Here is a 21,958-nt window from a genome sequence, read left to right on the forward strand (position 1 = left end):
ATTCTCTTCCCTTCACTATTTTCTTCCTTCTCCCTTTCAATTTTAAACTGTTATGTCCTGAAGTTTCAAAGCAGAACATTCTATAATACAATTTGACTGGAAAAATCAGACCAAAAAATCCACGATGGGGTTTGCACAACATATAAATTTACTTACTTCTTTATGTTTTGCTATGGCCGAAATTGCCAGTCTGGCTGTTTATGCCAAGTCAGTTAATCGGAGAGGTGTCAAATATTGACTTTGCCTTGTAAACACAGCCCAATTGAGCAAGAGAGAAAATGGAAGCAAGAGACCCCAGGGACTAGCCCCTAATGGGCAGAATTAGATGAGGAAGACAAGCCCTGGAAAGGATTAGGAGGAGGGGGAGCTAGCTAGGAAGACACATGAGCTATACAGTCATGGAAAGAATAAGGAAGCATTAACTTTTGAATATTTTGAAGAGCACAGTGTTTGTACTGTCATACAAACAAGCCTGTCTTGTATTGTTATTTAACTTTTTACATATAATGGAGGTTTGGCACATGCCTAGAATCCCTAAGATGGCATCACCCACACAGAAAATGCCAGAGGACCTGCTGTAGGAAAACTGCACAATTGACACACCATAGACATTTTGCATTGTCCTATCATACAATTGGGGCATCAAGGTGGCGCAGTAGATAGAGTGCTGAGACAGGAAGACCTGAGTTCAAATCTGGCCTCACACACTTACTGGCTGTGTGACCCCAGACAAGTCACTTAATCTTGTTTGCCTTGGTTTCCTCATCTGTCAAATGAGCTGGAGAAGGAGATGGCAAACCACTCCAGTACCTTTGCCAAAAAACAAAAACCAACCTCAGATGGGGTCACAAAAAGTCAGATATAACTGAACAACAATAAAAGCACATTATTGCAAGCAGCCTTTTTCCATTGGTTGCATATCCACAGCTGTGTGAATCTTTAAAATTGCCTAAATGAGCATGGTAAGGCCATTTTCCTGCACTCATCTCTGAAGAAGAAAGACTCCTTTATTCACAATAGATGACACCATTCAGTGATGCAGGACATCCTGACAGCTACCTTCCCCTGCTTTAGACCACATGGCCCCAAGAAGAGGGCCTGGGTAGGTTTTTTTTTTTCATTGCCCTTTTCAGTTGTAGATGCAGGCAGTGCAGTCACCAACCCAGAAGCTTGAGCCACAAGTATCCAGGAGTCCAGGATTCAAAGACATATTATAGCCAGCTTAACAGGGAAACACTAGAGCTTTGGACTCGAGCTTGGTGAGACTAATTCTATATAGAAATTGAGTTAAGCTATGAGCCTAATTTGCTTCTTGTCTCTAGAAACCTAGGTGGTACAGGAAGCATTATGCCCCTGAGGCATTGAGATGAAATATTTATATGTTTGTTTTTGTTATATCTTTGAAGTAAATATCCCCTCATAAAAACAAGTCATTTAAGAATTAAATGGAACTGGGGCACTAGTCACTGGGACCCTAAATAGGGAAAATACAAGCATTGGGGGCCCAAAGTATTGGCAGAGATGAGAGACTTCCCAACTCCTTCAGGGCACTGGAGTGCTCTATGGAGGGGGAACTATAATAGACCTGGCCTTCTGATAGTGAGGTTTATGTTACACACATAAGACCATAAACCCTTAGTGTTGGAAGGAACCTTTGGACTCCCCAAGTTTAATCCCTTCATTAAGTGTATTAAGGAAACAGAGGCCCCAAGAAGGAAAATCACTTGCTAGTTGGGAGAAAAGAGACTTTGTGGTTGTTGTTGAGTTATTTTGGTTGTGTCTGATTCTTCATGACCCTATTTGGGGTTTTCTTGACAGAGATAATAGATAGGCTTGCCATTTCCTTCTCTAGCTCATTTTTACATAGGAAGAAATTAATTCAAACAGGGTTAAGTGACTTGCCCAGGATCACACAGCTAGTTAAATGTCTGAGGCCAGATTTGAACTCTACCAGATGAGTCTTCCTGACTCCATACCCAGAATTCTATCCATTGTGCTACCTAGCTGTCTGAATTTTATGGGTTCTATGCTCTAGCCTAGATCTTTCCACTACACTGCCCTACTATTCCTAGTTTTCTTCCCCAACTACATTGTAAGTGCTAAGGGCAGAAGGCCTAAAAATACTTTTTTTTGGTAAGCCACAGAGCCCCTGGCATGATGCTCACTCCCACCAACATTTGTTGAATCTACTCTGGAGGAGGCTAGGGTGGGAAGAATTACCTACACTGGGTAGTAGAGTTGGACTAGATGATCTGTAGGGTTCCTTCTGACCAAATTCTATAATCTTAAGTCTAGACTCCTGCCTATTGTATCCATCTGTAAAGCACCCCAAACATCAGAGTTGGAAGGAGTCCTGCACATTTGTAATGCTTCAGCTGTCCCTGGAGTCTAGCCACTGCGGGGCTGTCTGTGAGTGGTTGGTCATTTTTTTCTCAGACTGCAAAAAATAAGGAATCCTTCTATGACCTGAGTCTCTGCTGACCCTCAGATCCTATCCTTTCCAAAGGTTGATGTATGCATGTCAGCAACAAGGTTAATAATGTCGAGACCAGTTTTTTTACCCTTGATATTTACAGACTTTGGTCAGTTCACCAATCCCCATTTCCAAATTTGCTAAAGTAAATGCTATGCCCTTTTCATAGAGCTGTCATGCATAAAAAGTAATGGGAATTTAAACTGTCACTGTTCTCCTGGTCAGGTGCCCGAAATGAACTTGCTGGTTCCAAACTTGAAGGACATATGCCTTATAAGCATCTCCAGAAGGGGGCAGTGACTCCTGTTGTCTATAGGAGTATGTCTGCCAAGAGCCCCAAAGAAAGAAATGGAACTTCAGGGAATTTTGCATTAAGGGAGGTGACCAGGAGGAGCCTAGCCAACTTAACAAAGTTAAAGGATGAGATCCTTGCTTTGACTTTGAAGATCTTTTTCAATACAAGGCATCAAAGTGACCCTTAATATCACACTTGAGATGTGGTTATGTCTCCTTATCCTGATTGCTTACAAGCAAACTGTGAACAGTTCAGTAAGGATGACTGGAAGAGGGATCAGTCCTGAGAAACGCAACATCAGAACAGTATCAAATAGCAGCTGAAAGAGGAGCTATGAGAGCAGAAGTTCTTGGACCAAGCTTCCTGAAAGAAAGAAGTACCAAGGCTCCTGAACAATAACGCCAAGTTCTTAGATGCATTTTTCTTTGTAGGTAAAAAGAAAAGTTCCACCTAAGATCCTTAAACAAGTCTACTGGAAAGAAGAGGAATAATCTTCCCCCTAGATCTGCAAAATTCATATAGTAGTGGAAAGCAAGCTCATGATTTGCTCTTCCACATTGTAGACTTTCCCCTTGATGCTGTGTGATCCTGGGCAAGTCCCTTCCTGTAAGCCTCAGTTTTCTCCTTTGTAAAAAAAAATTTATGTATATATATATATATACATATATATATATATATATACACACACACACATAATACATACACATATATCCATCCATCCATCCATACACACACATACATACATACATATATATATATATGTATATCCATACACACACACACACACACACACACACACCACACACACACACCACACACATACACACACACACACACACATATGGAATACCAGCCCTGGAGTCAGAAACACTTATTTTCCTGAGTTCAAATCTGGCCTCAGACATTTACTAGTTGTGTGACTCTGGACAAGTCACTTAACCCTGTTTGCCTCAGTTTCCTCATCTGTAAAATGAGCTGAAGAAGGAAATGGCAAACCACTCCAGCCTCTTGGCCAGGAAAACCCCAAATGGGGTCACGAAGAGTTGGACACGACTGAAAAAGGATTCAACAACAAGTGCAAAAGGGGATGGTCCAGGTGCTACAAATGAATGGATTCTAGGGAGAGTTCAAAAGTTAGTTTGAAACTAGATTTCTTTTCTTAATGCCAGTACTGCTATACTTGGTTTGTCAAAGCACTTACATCCATCATCTCGTTTGAGTCTGTAACATGGTTGACTTCGGTCCCACTCTCTCAGGGTCAGACTTATTACATTCTACCCTTCAGAATTCTCAGACACTGAGGAGTTTGGGGTTGTCTCTTCCTCACCAAGGACTCAAATCCCAACTGGCCATGTTCCCTCCATTTTAGGGGACCGGTGTTTCAGTTCTAATTAACCACTTAACATGGGATTCGCTTCTTAAAAAGGACCATTTGCTTTGACAATATAGCAAAAACAAAAGTATAGAAACATTTTCTCTAACACCTCAGAGGCATGTGGGTGGGGTGGGGTGCAGAAAAGGAAATGAGGTTTGCAACTTAAATCGGTTCCTATAGAGAATTTGAATCAGTTGTATCCTTTGACTCATTAATTCAATTTGACTCCCCAAACCAAAAATGTAGATTGTCAGGAGTTCATTAGCTATCGTTTGCAGTGAATGCGGACACACCAAATGCCTTGAACCTAGGGTAGTTCATGTCCAAAGCCAGTATTGGTGCTGGCTTCTGCTGGACTGGATTCCGGGGACCCTCTTTCTTCAGGGCCTATCTGCTAGGCTGGCTGCAATACCCAGCCCAGGTTCTTGAACTCCTGGATTCCAATGACTTGAGATTCTGACCTGGATCAGACATTACATTCTCCGCACCCAGAATGAAAATGAACAAAGGAGGAGCCCAAAGACTCAGACCATTTCTGAAGACAATGTGGCTTCAGGAGAGGGAAGGAGGCAGCCGTAAGACTCCCGTCCTTTACTGTATGCTTTCGGTGAAAGAGTCACCTCCTCTATCAGATACGAATCCTGCAAAAACCCCAGGCTGGTGCTGAGTCAGGTTATTTTAAAAACACTGACGGTTGCAGCTATGTGATAGTCCAATGCAGAACGTCCACATATTCTCCAATCCTCCAGGCTCCCTGAAACAGGGTCCCTAGAGCTTTACACGTGGCTAATGCCATCTTATTTAGTCTGGACACAAGCCAAATCTCCATTACAAGTCTTTATAACAATTTTATGAGCTAGAAACCTGTGGTATTAGTTTAAAGTGCCTAGGTGACCTGGCCAAGCAGAAGATTCAGAATTACAACCCAGGCAATTAAGTCCTAAACTGGGTTCTTTTCACTATACAACAGCTCTGTGTGTTGATAACTTTTTTAAATTTTGTTTTTAATTTATGGAATAAAACAAGCTTTTCCATAAGATAGTACAATAAAAAGCGGATTGTACATTAAGCTGCAAATCTACTATGCACATCTTGTTATACCTTTCAAATATACAACAAAATTATCATGTAATCATTTTCTATAAATGTTACCATACATTTCTGGATTGTCTTCCTCTCTGTTTGCAATGCTGGGACTACACGGGGAATAAAATCACATAATGGCATATTTTTCTGTGCCAAAGGCTCCTGTTAAATGGCATATGGCTAAAGTCACTCAGGATGGAGATAAATGAGATAGATGGATAAATAGATAGATAGAGATATAGCAGTATAGATGATAGAGATAATAAATATAAATGATATAGTTATAGATGATATAGATACATATAATAAATATAAATGTTGTTGCTGAGTCATGAACAACTCTTTACAGCCCTATGAACCACTCTGTCCATGGGGTTTTCTTGGCAAAAATACTGGACTAATTTGCCATTTCCTTCTCCAGTGGATTAAGGCAGAGGTTAAGTGACTTGTCCAGGGTCACACAGCTGATCAGTATCTGAGGCTGGATTTTAACCCAGGTCTTCCTGACTCCAGGCACAGTACTCTATCCATTGAGCCACCTGGCTTCCTCCTATAGATTTATAGATACTGATATTATATTGAGATAATAGATATTGATATGCATCTATCTATATAATTCATTATATATAATATATTGATTCTAATTATATGACAATAAGGTGATCTTCAAACACTATCAAACAATTGTAAAAATAGTGTCTATGTGCAAAAAGATATATTGGAATCAGCTCTCAGTTAATCTAAGTTTCTAGAGATTTCTGAAGCCTGCTTATAAAGGCAGCCAAGTGGCTCAGGGGATAGAGGGCTGGATCTGGAAACAAGAAGACCTGAGTTAAAATCCAGCCTTAGACACTTACTAGTTATATGACCTTGGGTAAGTCATTTAACATCTTTCCACTTCAGATTCCTCTATTGCAAAATGGGGATAATAATAGCACCTACCTCACAGAGTTGTTGTAAAGACTGAAAGAGATAATATCTGTAAAAGGACTGAGCACAGTGGCACACAGTAGGTATTTAACAAATATTTGTTTCCTCCTTTCTTTAAAAGGTCTTAGATTTAGAGCAAGGGGCCTTAGAAAAACCCTCCCATTTTACAACTAGGGAAACTATAGCCCTAAGAAGTAAAGTAATTCATCCAAGGTCACTGAACTAGTAAGCGGAAAAGCTGCAATTTCACTCCAACTCCTTTGACTCTAAATTCAGCATTCATTCCACGGCACAATGATTCAGATGGGAAGCTGGGTGGAGAAGTGGAGAGAATCAGGGAACTTGGAGTCAGGAAACCTGTGTTCAAATCCAGACTCAGATACCTTGGGCAAGTCACTTAACCTCTCTCTGCCTCAGTTTCTTCATCTGTGTAATGCAGATAATAATAGCACCTCCCTCAGAGTCATTGCGAGAATCAGATAAGATGAACAAAACTTTTTATAAACCTTGGAGTACTGTATAAATTCTAGCTGTCATTATTACCAATATTTATTATTATTCCTTCCTCTTCTTCAACTCTCATCAGGAAAGGTAACAAAATTGAGCTGGATTGATTTTCTAAAATCTGAAGATTCTTTGATTTAAGACTTTCAGTGATTTGTATCAATCAATTAATCCACAAGCATTTATTAAACACCTGCCATGAGGCAAATACTCTCCTAGGCACTGGGAGTGTAAAGACAAAAGCAAGAATCCTTACCTTCCAGGAGCTCACATTCTAACATTCTACATTTTAAATTGCTATGTAGATGCATATTATTCTTATTATCCTCATCTTTAGAAAAGGTGCAGCATACCTATAGGGGAGGAATTTTGAGTAGCAGGGTAAAGGGAAGATTTGAGGTGGTGGCTTTTATTTTGTTTTGGGTTGGTTTTTTGGAGTTTGTTGTTGTTGTTGTTTTGCCTGGGAGATACTTGACTATGTTTGTAGGTCAAAGACAAATAGACAGGAACAGGAGATATTGATGATGGCAAAAGAAGAGGCAATAATTGATGGAACAAGATCCCAGAGGATGTAGCAAGGGATGAGATCAAGACTTCAAATGGAAATGTTATCCTTGATTAGGAAGAAAGCCATTTCATCCTCTGAGACAGGAAAAGAGAAAAAGATGTGTTTAGGCAATTTTTTTAAATGACTATGATCCAGCCAGGCCAGTATCCTTGCTGTTCTGAGAATACACTGCATTCATTCCTGCTTCTGTGCCTTTGTGTGAGCTGCCTGTAATGTGCAGCTTCCTCCCTCCACAGACCCAAATTCTGCCTGCCCTTCTAGTCTCACCTTCTTTTTGATAATTCCCCAAATTAAATACAAACAAAAGAGAATAGATGAATGAAAATATATTTATTTTATTTAATGTTTACTATATGCACTCTGCTACATATAGATAAAAAAGAAAAACAGTCTCTACTCTCTAATAGGGAGAAACAACATATATGGAAAGATTCTGCTACAGCACAGATGTACAAGCCCAGTAGTTTTAGGAAGCAGGGGAAGAGAGATGGTAAAGTATCTTCAGTGATATGTCTATTGATGGAATTATATCTATTTCTGATGTTGAATCATTTGACAATACCAAGGATTTTAGGGGCAAGAACTCTCTTTTCTGGGTCTTCAGTAGCTATGGCTGTCATACTATTCAATATCACTTCCAAAATGGGGCCAGGGTGGTGCTAGATGCCCTTTAAAGGTCCTTGTAATATTAAGAGTTTAATGATTGAAATAAATATGCATTAGGCTCTGAACAATGATTCAATTTAATTCAACAAACACTGTTTATCCAGGTCACTGTGCTAGGTGTCATGTGAAATAAAAAGCTGTCCTACATCCTCCATATATTGGTATCTTGAGTGTTAGCTTGAGGGCTGGTTTTATCCCCTCCTAGGATCTCCCCTGTGAATCAGCCTATGCTACATGTCTATGTACTTATGTACCTTCTACTATATCTACAGATGTGCAGAGAAAGAGCCTTTAGCTCCAATGCTAACAGTCTCTAGATAGATACATAGATGGCTGGATGGATAATGTGTGTATGTATGTATATATGTAGTATGTGTATGTGTGAGTGTAAAATAGCTCAGGCCCCTTTTATTCATGTACTGCCAGAAAGCTACCCCAGATACTAGGTACTTTGAAGGTCAGAATCCTCATCAGACCTTAGCCCATGAGCCCCAACCAGTATATATATTTTCTTCTAGTCAGCCAGAGATCACACTTAATGAAATAGCATAGTACTAGTAACAATAGAACATTCCATTCCTAAAGTTTAAATTTTCTGTCCCACAAATGCATATATCCTTGATGAGAAGAATGAATATGCATAGGGATTATGAGAGAAAAAAAATACATTCAAGGAACATATGTGGCCAGGCCACCCTAATAGATCAACAACATGCCTTTTCTCTGCCAGTGTAAGCTAGTAATGTTATTTATACGGCTCTCTTGATGGGCCAGCTTCCACCAGGTGTTATTCTCTGCTACTTCCCACCAAGTGTCATGTCTTTGCTGCTCCCTGCTGGGTATCATAATTCTGCTCTTCTAGCTGTTATTTATCTATCCACTTACCTTCAGGGTTAACTAATATCCCTTTCACTATTCACCAGGAATTCTGTGGTTAGTAAGATTCTCTTTTACAGGAGAAGGTTATAGCTCTCCTCAGGTGAAGAAGAAAAGACTGGTGACCTTCATTCCACTTCCCCCCATAGCAACATATCACAGCCTAGTCTGTGTACATACATAAAACAACAACAACAAGGAGAAGCATTTATTAACCACTTACTGTGTGCCAGGCTCTATGTTAGGTGCCTTACAAATATTTTCTCATTTGTTCCTCACAGCAACACTGTGAGGTAGGTGGCTTGATGTCCAGCTATCTATCAGAGGTATTATAAAAGAATCAGAGAGACCAGAGAATTTTAGTATTTGAAGGGACCTTAAAGAACATCTAGGTACTTAGCTCAGAGTCAGGAGGACTTGAATTTAAATCCTACCTTAGATACTTACCATGATCCTGGGCAAGTCACTTACCCTCTCTCTGCCTCATTTTCTTCATCTATAAAATGGGGATAATAATAACACCTATTTCCAAGGGTGGTTGTAAGGTTCAAATTAAATTGCATAGGGTGAGTCTGAAGGATAATAGCAGAATTGTGTGAGACAAAGGAGTAAAACAGGTATTGTTTGTGAATCAGAACTTACCTATATTGGCAAAATCAGGTGGAAGGCCACTTGCTGGAAATCTGCCTGTGCTATTTATTAAGTGCCTACTGTGTACCAAGCACTGAAGATACAAAGAAATGCAAAAGATATTCCCTGTCTTCTAGGAGCTTGCAGTCTAATGAAGGAGACAACATGCAAACAACTAGATACAACAGACCCTATGCAGGATAAATAGGAAACGTTCAGCCAGTGTGGGAAAGGCACTAGAATTAAGAGAGATTAGGAAAGGCTTCTTATAAAAGGTGAAATTTTAGCTGGGACTTGAAGGAAGCCAAGAGGAGTAGATGAGGTTCAATTGTTGTTGTTTTGTTTGTCTGTTTATTGCATTTGTCTGTGCACATTTTCCAAGTTGTGGGATCTGCTGTCATGGATTGCTTCTGTCAGATGTTGCTGCAGATTCCCTGGCTCTTGGCTTTTCTTCTAAAGCCTGGGGATTACTGAAGAAAATCCCAGGCACTGATCTTCACAAGGCGATACCTGGCATGTTTATCTTGGGTTTTTACATATTTCACATATGTATGGATAATTCCTTCCAAGATCAGACTCTAAGCAGGATTTATGCCTCCAAAGATGTGGTGTGAAAATTAGGTGAGGGAGGGGAAAGGGTTAGATTTGCAGGAGGGAAAAAAATGCAGCTAGGGAATGTCTGTACCATATGCTTGCTGTGGATTTTAGAGAGCAGAGTTTTATTAAAATGGGATATTGTGCAATCCTCCTCAAAGTTATCAAGGGATGCTTGCATGAAATGTGTTGTGGCTATCATGGTCTGATTGGATTTTGGAACTGGGCTAAAGAAAGGTACCCTGGAGAAGGCTAAAGACAAATTTATCAGGTACCATCATGCCCTGCATCACATTACAAAGGAGTGATTACTCCTATTTGAAGGTGAGGTACATCGGATTAAGGAAACTGAAACAAATCCTCTTGTATTGATTTACATGTGATCTGTTGGTGAATGCTAGAAGGTCTAATAATTATCACTCATGTTTCTATCTTATAGTGGTCAAGAGGTTGAACTAGTGAGAGAGCTGGGATGAGAGAGGTAAACTGAAGCAAGAACCACCCTGGGTTCAAGAATATGTAGTCTGATAACCCAGCTGGTGAGTTATAGGTTGCTGGAAGGATGATTTTTCAAAACATCCAGCTGTTCCCTCCCCCACTATCTGCTCCAAACCCCAAATCACTTGCTTGCAGCTTCCTATTATAATGTGGGAGCAACCCCCTTAGGTTCCCTATCTGCCTCTGCCTGGGCGTCTCCATGGTCTAATGATTTTGCCGTAGAAGGTACTGTTTCTCTAAGCTAGTTGGCAAAAGAGGCAAAGATCTACCTAGGGCAGAGGTAATTAAGGCTTATCCCCAGTGTGCCAAAATTTATAGGGTACTTAGAGGACTTGAAGTCCTTTAGTGGTACAGAAACAGCTGACCTTAGTACCCAGTAGTCATTAATGGTCCAGACTTGTGAATTTATTAGTGAGAGAAAAGAGAACGTCTTTATGGAAACTCCCTTCCATGGGCCAGTCCCTATGCAAGTTATAGACTTAGATGATTCACTGAGAAGTTAAATGACATGCAAATAGTCACACAGCTAGTTCATCAGAGGTAAGATTTGAATCTAGGTGTCCCTGATTGCAAAACCTACCCTATATTCACTATGTCATTCTTCTCCTCTAAAGAATGAGAAGTTTTAAAAGGTCCCTATTTTCTACCCTAAAAGTTCCATTACTAGACATATACCACAGGGAGGCTAAAGACAGAGAAAAAAGATCCCAAATACACCAAAATATTCATGGTAGCACTTTTTGTGCTAGCAAAAAAAAAATGGAAACTAAGTAGAAGACCATCAATTGGGAATGGTAAAATAAATTGTTATATCTCAGTCTGTTGAAATATCACTGTGCTGTGATACCACTACTGGGTCTATACTCCCAAATAGAAATAGAAAGAGGAAAATGATCCATATGTATAAAAATACTTATAGCAGTTCTTTTTGGGATAGCAAAGAATTGGAAACTGAGGGGGTACTCATCAATCAGGGGAATGGCTGGACAAGTTATGTTATATGAATATGATGGAATGCTATTTTGCTATAAAAAATGATGCAGGTGATAGTTTCAGATAAACCTTGGATGACATATGTGAACTGATGCAAAGTGAAATGAGCAGAACAAGAACAATTTATACAATAGTAATATTATTGTAAAGATAATCGACTTTGAAAGACTTGGTAACTATGATCAACACAATGCCCAGCCACAATCCAAAAAACACATGATGAAACATGCTACCCACTTCCAGATAGAGAAGTGATGGACTTGATTACAGATTGAAGAATATTTCTTTTCTTTTCCTTTCTTTCCCTTCCCTTTCCCTCCCTTTCCTTCCCTTCTGTTTCTTTCCCTTCCCTTTTCTTCCCCTCTCTTGGAACTTCCTATACCAATAAAATTATAAGCCTAGTCACTATTCCTATTATTTCTAGATGAGGAAGTTGAAGGGATTTGCCCAAGATCACATGGCTAAGAAGTGATAGAGTCAAGCCCAAAATATAAGTTTTTTATTCCAAGTCCAGTATTCTCTTCACTTTATTGTAGCATTTCTCTGTATATTTGAATATAATTAACTATATCTCCACAAAGGGAAAGAAAATGAAATAGCAGAGAAATGACATCATGAGAAATTTAGAAAGGATAACAGGAATATTTTCCCATTGTGATCATCTACACAACAAGAGAGTAATCTGTCAAGAAGTCCAGATATTGGAAAATCAACTCATTCCTTCCAATGCACAAATGAAGAAGGCCTTCATCTTTCTCAGCCCTGCAGCTTGGAAAGGCAAAACCAGAAATCTTTTGGAAAACAATGCTGCCCCAAATTGACACTTATCTGGCATGGATGTGAAAGATACATAGTCAAGAAAGATTTTGAAGGTCAAAACAAGAAGTACCCAGAATGAAGGTATATAATATAAAGTGTACATAACATAAAACCTCAGCATATAGGTTCCCATACTTCATAGGATAAGTAAACATTCTTTAGTGTGTTAGGCAATGCTGTTGACCCACTATCATAACTACCAGTTTTTTGAATTTTATTTTTTTCCCGAAGAGAACGTAGATTAATCCTCCTTTTGACCATTGACACTTCTTGTCAGTCTTCTGGCTGGAGAGATAACAACGAAATTGTTGGATTTTGAAGTGATGGAGTAGGAAGGTTTGAATCCTGCCTCTGTGACCATGGACAAATCACTTCACCCCTCTGAATCTCCATTTCCTCATCTGCAAAATAGGTACAATGATATCTGTGGTACCTAAGCTACCTTTAACGGTGGTTGTAAGAATCAAATGAGCTAACAAATGTTGGGTAACTTATAAATAAATGTCAGTTATTGTCCCTTACCACTAGGCCATGAAACAAAACTCTCTTTGAAAAGTTCAATAACCCCAAGACCTATAACCTTTGTCTCAATCATACCATGCTTTAACTAATTGATGGGTAAAGCAAGTGGATATATGTGATGTTGCATATGTTGGGAGAGGGTGGCAGGCATCTTTTAGCAGCTTGCAATATTGGTGTGTGGAGAGGAGGAAAGGCTGATAGGCACATGTATTAAACAGTAAACCTGAGTTGAGAACCATGTGTTCTAATATTGGCCATGCTATCAAATCTACAGAATTGTAGGCAAGCCCCTTAACCTTTCAATGTTTCTGTTCCATCATGTTAGTTATTAGATTTCCTGTGAGAGAGATTCCATCTCTTTTCTGGTAGCTAGTTTCAGTGTCAACCTAGACCCCATCTTTGCTGTATATGATCCCTGTAATCCAATTTAAATGAGTTTGATGATAAATAGAAGTGCTTTCTATTTCCACTCCAGTTTAAATTTCTTCCCAATTCTCTTACCCAGAGATTGGAGGAAGATGGGATATGTTACAGCCTCCAACAGGAAAGCTTCTATAGGATTTTTTGAAGGAATCAGAGAATTCATTTTCCAGACCCCAGGCAAAGAATGGTTTTCTCTCCTCCCATGGCTCCTAAAGGACCCACTGTTGTGTCCTTCAGGAGCAGAAAAGGAGAGTGGTTTATTTTTTCTCCTAAGTTTGACACATAGAATGAAAGATGCATAGAAATTCATGCTATACTCAAAAGAAATTGAATGAAAATACATATTTAAGAAAGAGCTAAACTCCAGCAATCACTTTCACTAGCAAGTCAATAAAAATAAGTATATCATAAACATAAACTCTTCCCAGAGGTCCTAGGGCATATTCCTTCACAGCACTCACTGACGCAACAAAGTACATTATGAGAGAAGGCAAGATGTTTCAAATCTACAATTTGACATATCCAAATGATTAAAAACTTGGGAAGGGGAAATCTGGGTAGATTTTGAACAGTTGAATGTTCATATTCAATGATATAAAATAATGACCAAAAAGTATTACAGAAATGCCAGATACAATTTACATTTTCAAAATCTTTCCTATCCACCAGAGACTATCTATGGAAAGATACCACATTTTCAAAAGCCAAAGCAGTATATGAACAATTCACTCTGGTTGAGACTAGACTAAGTCTTCACTGTTCCGACTTACAGGGATACAAATGGCTTCATGGATCCGTTTCATGGGTGATTTGTTTCAGATTTCTGGTATTTCTTCATCATTATCTGTAACCATCGGTGTTGGTGGGTGAAGGTTTATGAAAATGCAAACTTTATGTATGTTTCCTTAGATTCGGACATAACAAACTTGGTCTCTTGACTTACTCTAGCCTTCTTTAAAAGAAATGTGAATTTAAGATGGATAAATGATTTTTTTCCCTCTTGATTTTCTTTTTTTTTTCTGGAAAGAGGAAAATGAAAGCATTATTTTATAATATTCCCTTTCTCTAAAAACAAATCAAAACAAAACAAAATGTCAGCAGCTGTTCATTGCCTACTGAGTAATATCCAAACCAGTCAGCCTGGCAATCAAGGTCCTCAACCAACCTCTTGGGTTGGAACTTACCTTGATCAACTACTCTGGCAGATCTCAAAGTATGATCCAGGGACCGCTGAGGATCCCTGAGACCTTTCTAAGGGAATCTGTAAGGTCATTCTGTCAAAAAAAAATATTTTAAAGTACTTATTCTATTCTCATACTAATATTAAGATGTTTTAATTTCTAATATAGTAAATATTGATGAAAATAACCCACATAACTAAAAGCTCTTTGGGAGGAAGGTTCTCAATAATTTTCAAGAGCATTTAAGGGGTCTAGCAAAGTTTGAGAACTTATCTAGTCCAATTTAATAATTTTATATGCAGTAGGATATTGAAACCAATTTCCCTTCAGGGAGGGAAAGTTCTGATCAATCAGCCAAAAACATTTAAGTACTAACTCTGTGCCAGGCACTGTGCTAAAAAGCTGGGCATAGGTAAAAACTGGGTAAAAACAGTGCCTGACCTAAAGAAGCTCAGATTCTAATGGGAGAGACAATATGTAAATAACTAGATATATACAAGATACAGGGAGTCCCAAAGGTTTTTGTATAGTTTTAAGTTATATACAGAGTACAAATTCCTCTTGCCTAGAGAAGAAGAAAAAGGATTAAGAGAACTCAGATAGCAGAGGCTCCATGCTGGGAGTTTGTTTTCAATTTCACTTTGGAGAGAGCATGGGAGGCAGGATCAAAAAAAAAAACAGAGAGAGAGGGAGAGACAGAGAGAGAGATAGACAGAGAGACAGAGATAGAGACAGAAAGACAGAGACAAAAAGACAGAGAGAGACAGAGAGAGGAAGGAGGTCAAGAAGGAGAGAAGAGAAGGGAGGAGCAAGAAGAGGATGGAGAGAAGAGAGGAGAAAGGTGAGGGAGAGAGACAGAGACAGAGAAACTCCAAGAGGCATTTTGCAATAAGTCCAATGACTAGAGAACAGGCATTGCAAACAACTGACCATCATCAGTTGCTTCCTGTCCCTATTAGAATCCCTGAGAAGAGGGTGTGGTTAAAATAGACTGAAGTTGCTGAATGTTGTCCTGCTGTCATTGAAAGAAATCTGTGAAAGCCCCTGAAGTATTAAGTCCACATCCCCTCTGCCTGCAAAGGGCAGGCATTTATTCCAAGACCTTTTCTTTGTTCTTTCAATTGCTTATAATTCTTGATCTGTGTAGTTTTTTAAGGCTAGCTTACCTGTGATATAAAATTATGACTTGTCATAACTCCTTTCTGAATTGCGTATGTTCCATGCAAATACAGAAGCTGCAAGAGAAGGAGCCAGTAAAAGGCTTAGAGTATATAGAGATAAAACAGGACAGAGATTTGAACCTTGGTCTAAAATGCTAGGGTTCTTTCCCTAGATGGGGCTTTGAGAATCTTATTGATATTAATTTTATAAAAATCTCAAAATAAGTTATTCATGACAAAGGTTTTATTTTTTTTTAAATTTTTTTCTCAAGGTGAGAGAGAAAATAAATGCTTTTTAGTTGAAAAATAATATTTTTTTTCACAATAAAATATACACTTAATGGGGAATAGGGGTTGTCCTCTGGCTGGTATCTTCCCCTAGATTTAAAACTGGAAGCAATCCCACCTATTGTTTCCTCCCTTTCATGATCAGTGAAGCATAGGCAGTGTTTAAAAGGGGTACGTATACCTGGTGCGAGGAGAAAAATATAGTTTTGAGAAGAGTGGTCCACACCACATTGCAAAGGTGGGTGCCACAGGAAAGAGGGAACACCCTTTCCTTTTGTTTTCATTTCCTATCTTAAGCCTCTAAACCCTGCTTCTCATTTTGTTGTTGCTCAGTGGTTTGCCATTGCCTTCTCCAGCTCATTTGACAGATGAGGAAACTGAGGCAAACAGGGTTAATTGACTTGCCCAGGGTCACCTGGCTGGTAAGTGTCTGAGTCCAGATTTGAACTCAGGTCTTCTTGACTCCATGTCTGATGCTCTATCCACTGTGCCACCTAACTGCTCTTCCAGCCATACAGCAACACTAAATGATTCTATAAAGATGAGGAACCCAAGTTTCAGAGAAATGAAGTGAGTTCTCACGTTTATCAAATGCAGAAAGTGCCATCTCCTCTCTCTGTACCTTTGGAATGTTTGGCTCCCATGCCTAGAATGCACTCCCTCCAGGTACAATGTCACGTGAGTAGCAGTTAATGTTTGTTGAATAACTGTTGAATGAGTATAGTTATCTCAGTTATGGGGTCAGCTCAGCACCTTGAGAATTATTTATATCCAATAGGTGTTATGTAATAGGGATTAAAATAGAGGCATCTGGTCACATTATTTGTATTTTTATGAAGGAAATATTTCAGTAGAACTAATTCGATTAAAATGATGAGTCTGAAAGGCAAGGCTATTTCTGTATATCAGAATAATACTTTGTTGAACCACAGATGCTTTCCCTGGTCCTTATCCAGGTAACAGTCACTGTCTCTAACAGGTGTTTCCTAATATTCCCTGAGGAGATGTTACTTTCTGATTCTGTACATCTGTATACTTGTCAGAATAGGGGAAAGAACTGCTGGACCATGACCTCCATGAGGGCACGGATTGTTCTATATTATCTAAACTTTCAAGCTCCCTACTCATTGTTACCCTCCAGTGTTTGGAGCAATAGGTAACACATTTGGATAGAACAATAGATCTGAAATCAGGAAGACCTGAGTTCAAATCCAACCTCAGATACTTACTAGCTATGTGACTCTGGGCAAGTTACTTGACCTCTGTTTGCCTCAGTTTTCTCATCTGTAAAATGCAGATTATAATAGCACCTACTTTTCAGGGTTGTTGTGAGGATCAAATGAGCTACTATTTGTAAAGCATTTCACAAACCTTAAACGACTATATAAATGTTAGTTATCATTATGATTACTTTGCACTCAGCAAGCACTTAATGTTTGTTGAATTTTGAATAATGAATATTTCTTATCTGTTATCACTTTACAGTCAACCAAAGCATTTGAGGAGAGAGAGAGAGAGAGAGAGAAGAGAGAGAGAGAGAGAGAGAGAGAGAGAGAGAGAGAGAGAGAGAGAGAGAGAGAGAGAGAGAGAGAGAGAGAGGTTTTGGGTTTTGTTTTAAAAAAAAAAAGAAAGAAAAAGCCAAGTACTCTCAATCAATTCTAGTTTCTTTTTAGCTAAGCAGAGATTTCTCTGGAAAAGACCAGAGCTGGCCAGCCTCCCTTGTGTAAAAACAATGGCTTAGCTAAGCAGCAGATTTTCTCAAGTTGCCTGACCTCAACTCTTTCCCCCGGTTCTTGGTGAGAGAACACATTCAATGCCCTTGATTGATTTAGTGAAGAAAATGCACTACTGGAAGATGGAAAACAACCTGTCTTGCCTGCAAATGAAAATGTATAGGACATAATGATCTTTCAGTTTAAGGAAAGATTTGGTTAGTTGAAGCTGACCAATAGCTCAGCAGCCAGTATGTGAAGACTCATTCTCCCTGGCACCCAAACTATAACCTGCTATTTGATCTAGACTCTTTTAAAGCTTCTATTTTATTTTTTCTTTCTGTTTTTGTCACTTTCCCCCCTCCACACTCCCAACAAATTCTTGAACTTGCTTCTTTCCTTTCTTTTCATGGTTCTTTTTTTTCCCCCTTTCTAATTTTTTCTTTTACATTCAATGCTTTGCCTTTGAAATTGTATTCTCCCTTTATAAACTCTACTCCTGGCTGGTTGCATCATATGAAATTGTGGTACTGTGATATGATGTGCTATCATAATCACATAGGATGCCATTATTATATGATGTGACAGAATCAGAAATTATAATTTTCAACCATTCCTATGCATTTTGCCTTTATAAAACTTTCCATAATTTTCTTTAAAAATTTTAATAGAATGTACATAAATATATATGTGGCTTTTTAAATCCCAGCAGCTTTCAATTCCCACCTTCAGATTTAATTCGCCCCTTGAGATAAAGAAAAATGACAAAGTATAAACAGCCTTGTCTAACAATGTATATAATATTCTGTCCTAGGAGTCCTCAGCTTCTCTGCTGTGAGGGAAGAGGGATTTTTCCTTAGCTCTCCTTCAGGACCTTTACCATTTTGTTTTTTCCCATTCCTCAGAATTTAGCTTCTCTTTAAAAAAAAAAAGAAAGAAAAATTCCTTTATTGTTCAGTTCCACAGATTCCTAAAGAGCCATTTTAGAAAAATACCTAAAAATGATAACTCACGTTTCTATGGCATTTTATAATTTCCATAATGCCCAAAGGGCTCTCTGAGGTAGGCAATGTAAATATTATTGTCTTCACTTTGCAGATGTGAACTGAGGAGCCTCAATAGCGACATGTTCACATAATTAGCAAATATCAGAGTCAGGACTTGAACCGAGGTTCCCTGACTTCATGCCAGCATGCTTTTTACCTCACCATGCTGCCTAACCCATATCTGCACTATATGCTGCTGTTCAATCATTTTTTCAGTTGTGCTCAACTCTTCCTGACCCTACTTGGGGTTTTCTTCACAAAGATACTGGAGTGGTTTGCCATTTCTTTCTCCAGCTCATTTGACAGATGAGGAAACTGAGGCAAACAGGGTCACATAAATGTGTTTTAGGTCAGATTTGAACTCAGGTCTTCCTAACTCAACACCTGACACTCTAGCCACTGTGCCACCTAGCTCCCACCTAGCTGCCCCCTATACTATATAGATCTGTAGAAATAGGACTTCAAATTGTAGGTTAGAAGGGGTAATGGATAAGAGAGCCAGCCTTGCAGTTAGAAAGGTTTGGGTTTATGTGCTGACACATAATCACTGTCCCCTTGAACAAGTCAATGAATTTCAGTCCTCTAGACAATGGCCTAGGACTGTAAATTGCAGAAACTGAGCTGACCTGCATTGTTAGAGGGAATTTCCTTATCTAAGGGTTCCATGTACCAGTGAATTTATGAGTCTACCCCTATCCTTGTAATTTTAATCTTGTTTTTATTATTATTTTCTTTACAAAAGATAAACATAATGTTTTTCATTTATATCTCATATGCATTCCTAATTGCACCTCAAGGCCCAGCTCTCCTAATTAGCCAGACTTTGGCCAGGAATACCATTTCAAGAGCAGGAATATGTTTTTAAATGTTAAACAACCAGCTTGGGGGTGGGAAGCATTGTAGGCATAAGACACTTTTAAGGTTAATCTGCATTACTAACATTTTCTCCATCCCTTTTTCAAATCTAGACAATCAATGTCAACAAAAATCAAGGCTTAATTTGATTTTGTTCAGTCATGTCCAGCTCTTTGTGACCCCATTTGTAAATTTCTTGGCAAAGATACTGCAGTGGTTTGCCATTTCCCTCTCCAGCAGATTAAGGTAAACAGAAGTTAAATTGTTTGTCCAAGATCACACAGCAAGTAAGTGTCTGAGGTCAGATTTGAATTCAAGTCTTCTTGAATCCAGGCCCAGAGATCTATCCACTGAACCACGTAGCTGCTTCAATCTAATTTGTAGCATTTGCTGATTTCTGAGGTGTAAAAGTTCTCATACTAGAAATTTAACAATTGTCTCTTTATCTTAGTATGAACTGGTTCCAGCATACCATCAGGCTCTAGCTGTGTTCATTTTACTGGCAGATCCATTCACTTTCTGACTGTTCTACCTCACCACCTGAAACCCTGAAGCTTCACCTGAAATCCCCATGTACCAGGGACGAAGAACAGTCCTAATTTTGCATTGTCTTTGTGACTCTAAGCATATAATTTAACCTCTCAGGCCTTAATTTCCTCATTTTAACCTAAGGCTATATAGGATTAAATGACTGGCAATATTCTTTCTAGCTTTAAATCCTATGATCTTGGGTGAGAATGCCAAAAATCTCACCAGCAATTAGAAGTCTTCCTGTCTGGCTAAGGGAATAAATCTAGGACTATTGAATAGAGTGGAAAGAGAATAAGGAAAGGGAAATAATGTGAGGAAAGGCTGCAAAGAGAGATTGGGGTCAGATTCTAGAGGATTTTGAGCATTAGTGTGGAAATGTCTTAAAAACCTGCCTTTTGGTTCAACTAAAAATATTAAGAAATAATATTTTCTCCAGCTGAAAATTCTTTCCAGACCATTCCCTTCAGGAAAATGTGTTAAAGGTCAAAGACAGAAGCTGAAGTTCCAGGAAAATGGACTAAGAGTGATAACCAAACTTAGAACAAAAAATACCCAGTGAAGATTATGGCTTTCCTCATCTCCAAAATTGTACATCCTAGGACCCACCTAAGGGGAGTGTCTTCTTTTCCACTCATGGATTAAGATATTGATTTTCTTTTTTTCTTTGAAAAATATTTATTTTAGTTTTAATTTATGAAATAAAATTAGCAGTTCCATAACATAGTACACTAAAAAGTGATTGAACATGAAACTGCAAGTCTATTATGTACAACTTGCTATTTCTTTTAAATATATAACAAAGTGATCATAACATTTTTCTTTTTTAAAAATTCCTTCCCCTCCCCCTAGAGATGGATGCCATTAGGTACAATTATGTAATTATATGTAAAATTATTATTTGATTTATCAGTTCTCTTTCTGGATGCAGATAGCAATTTTATAAAGGATCTTTTTTAATCCCTGAGATGAATATCAAGGAAAGAATTCTAGTAGCATTCTAGTAAATTTAGCAAAGTCTAGTAAAATTTAATAAAATCTAGTAAATTCTAGTAAAGGTTGTTCTGGAATGTTAACTCAAAACTATTTTAACATACTGTAACCTTTACCCCCTTAAAGATTCCTGTAACTGTTACTTAGAATTGTCTTGGGGTAGAGAGAGGTCCAAGGGCATGAGAGGGACTGTTTAGTTTGGACATTTCTCCAAGTTGGAAATCATTGAATTTAGAATGATGGTAAATTAATTTTAAAAATTGTTTCTGGTTGACATGTCTAAAACAGGAGTTTATATTTCCTTTGGTGGATAATAGGGAGTCATTATGGCAGGGATGGGGAACCTGTGGCCTCCAGGCCACATGTGGCCCTCTAGGTCCTCAAGTGTGGCCTTGAGGCCTAAGGTTCTCCACCCCTTCACTATAGGTTGTTTTCATATAAGACCTTTGGGTGGTACAGTAGATTGAAAGCCAGGACTCTTTTAGGGAGACCTGATTTCAAATCCTGACTCAAACACTTGCTAGCCTTGTGACCCTGGGCAAATCATTTACCCTCTCTCAGCTTCAGTTTGTCTTGTGAGTGGAGAGAGGGGAGGGGTAATACAGATAGGTAGCTGCTACTGAGCGAATATGTGACTGGGAAGGAGAGGAAACCATCAAGGATGACTCCTAGGTTGCTTACAAATGTCATTTTGATATTCAATGCTTCTTTCAGTCTAGTTCTACTTTGTACAGGTTGGGGAATGGGCCATTGAAAACCTATAGACATGAAGGGTGACATCAGGGACAAATCAGAGGAGCAAGGAAGAAATTACATTTCAGATCTAAAGATAGGGGAAGAGTTCATGACTTAGACAAACAACAGAGCAGATCACAGAAGATAAATAGATACTTTTAATTATATAAAATTGAAAAATTTTACACAAAAAAATCCCAGTGCAGCT

Source organism: Phascolarctos cinereus, unplaced genomic scaffold, assembly GCF_003287225.1.
Source record: "Phascolarctos cinereus isolate Bilbo 61053 unplaced genomic scaffold, phaCin_HiC Scaffold_5;HRSCAF=322, whole genome shotgun sequence".
NCBI lineage: Eukaryota > Metazoa > Chordata > Mammalia > Diprotodontia > Phascolarctidae > Phascolarctos > Phascolarctos cinereus.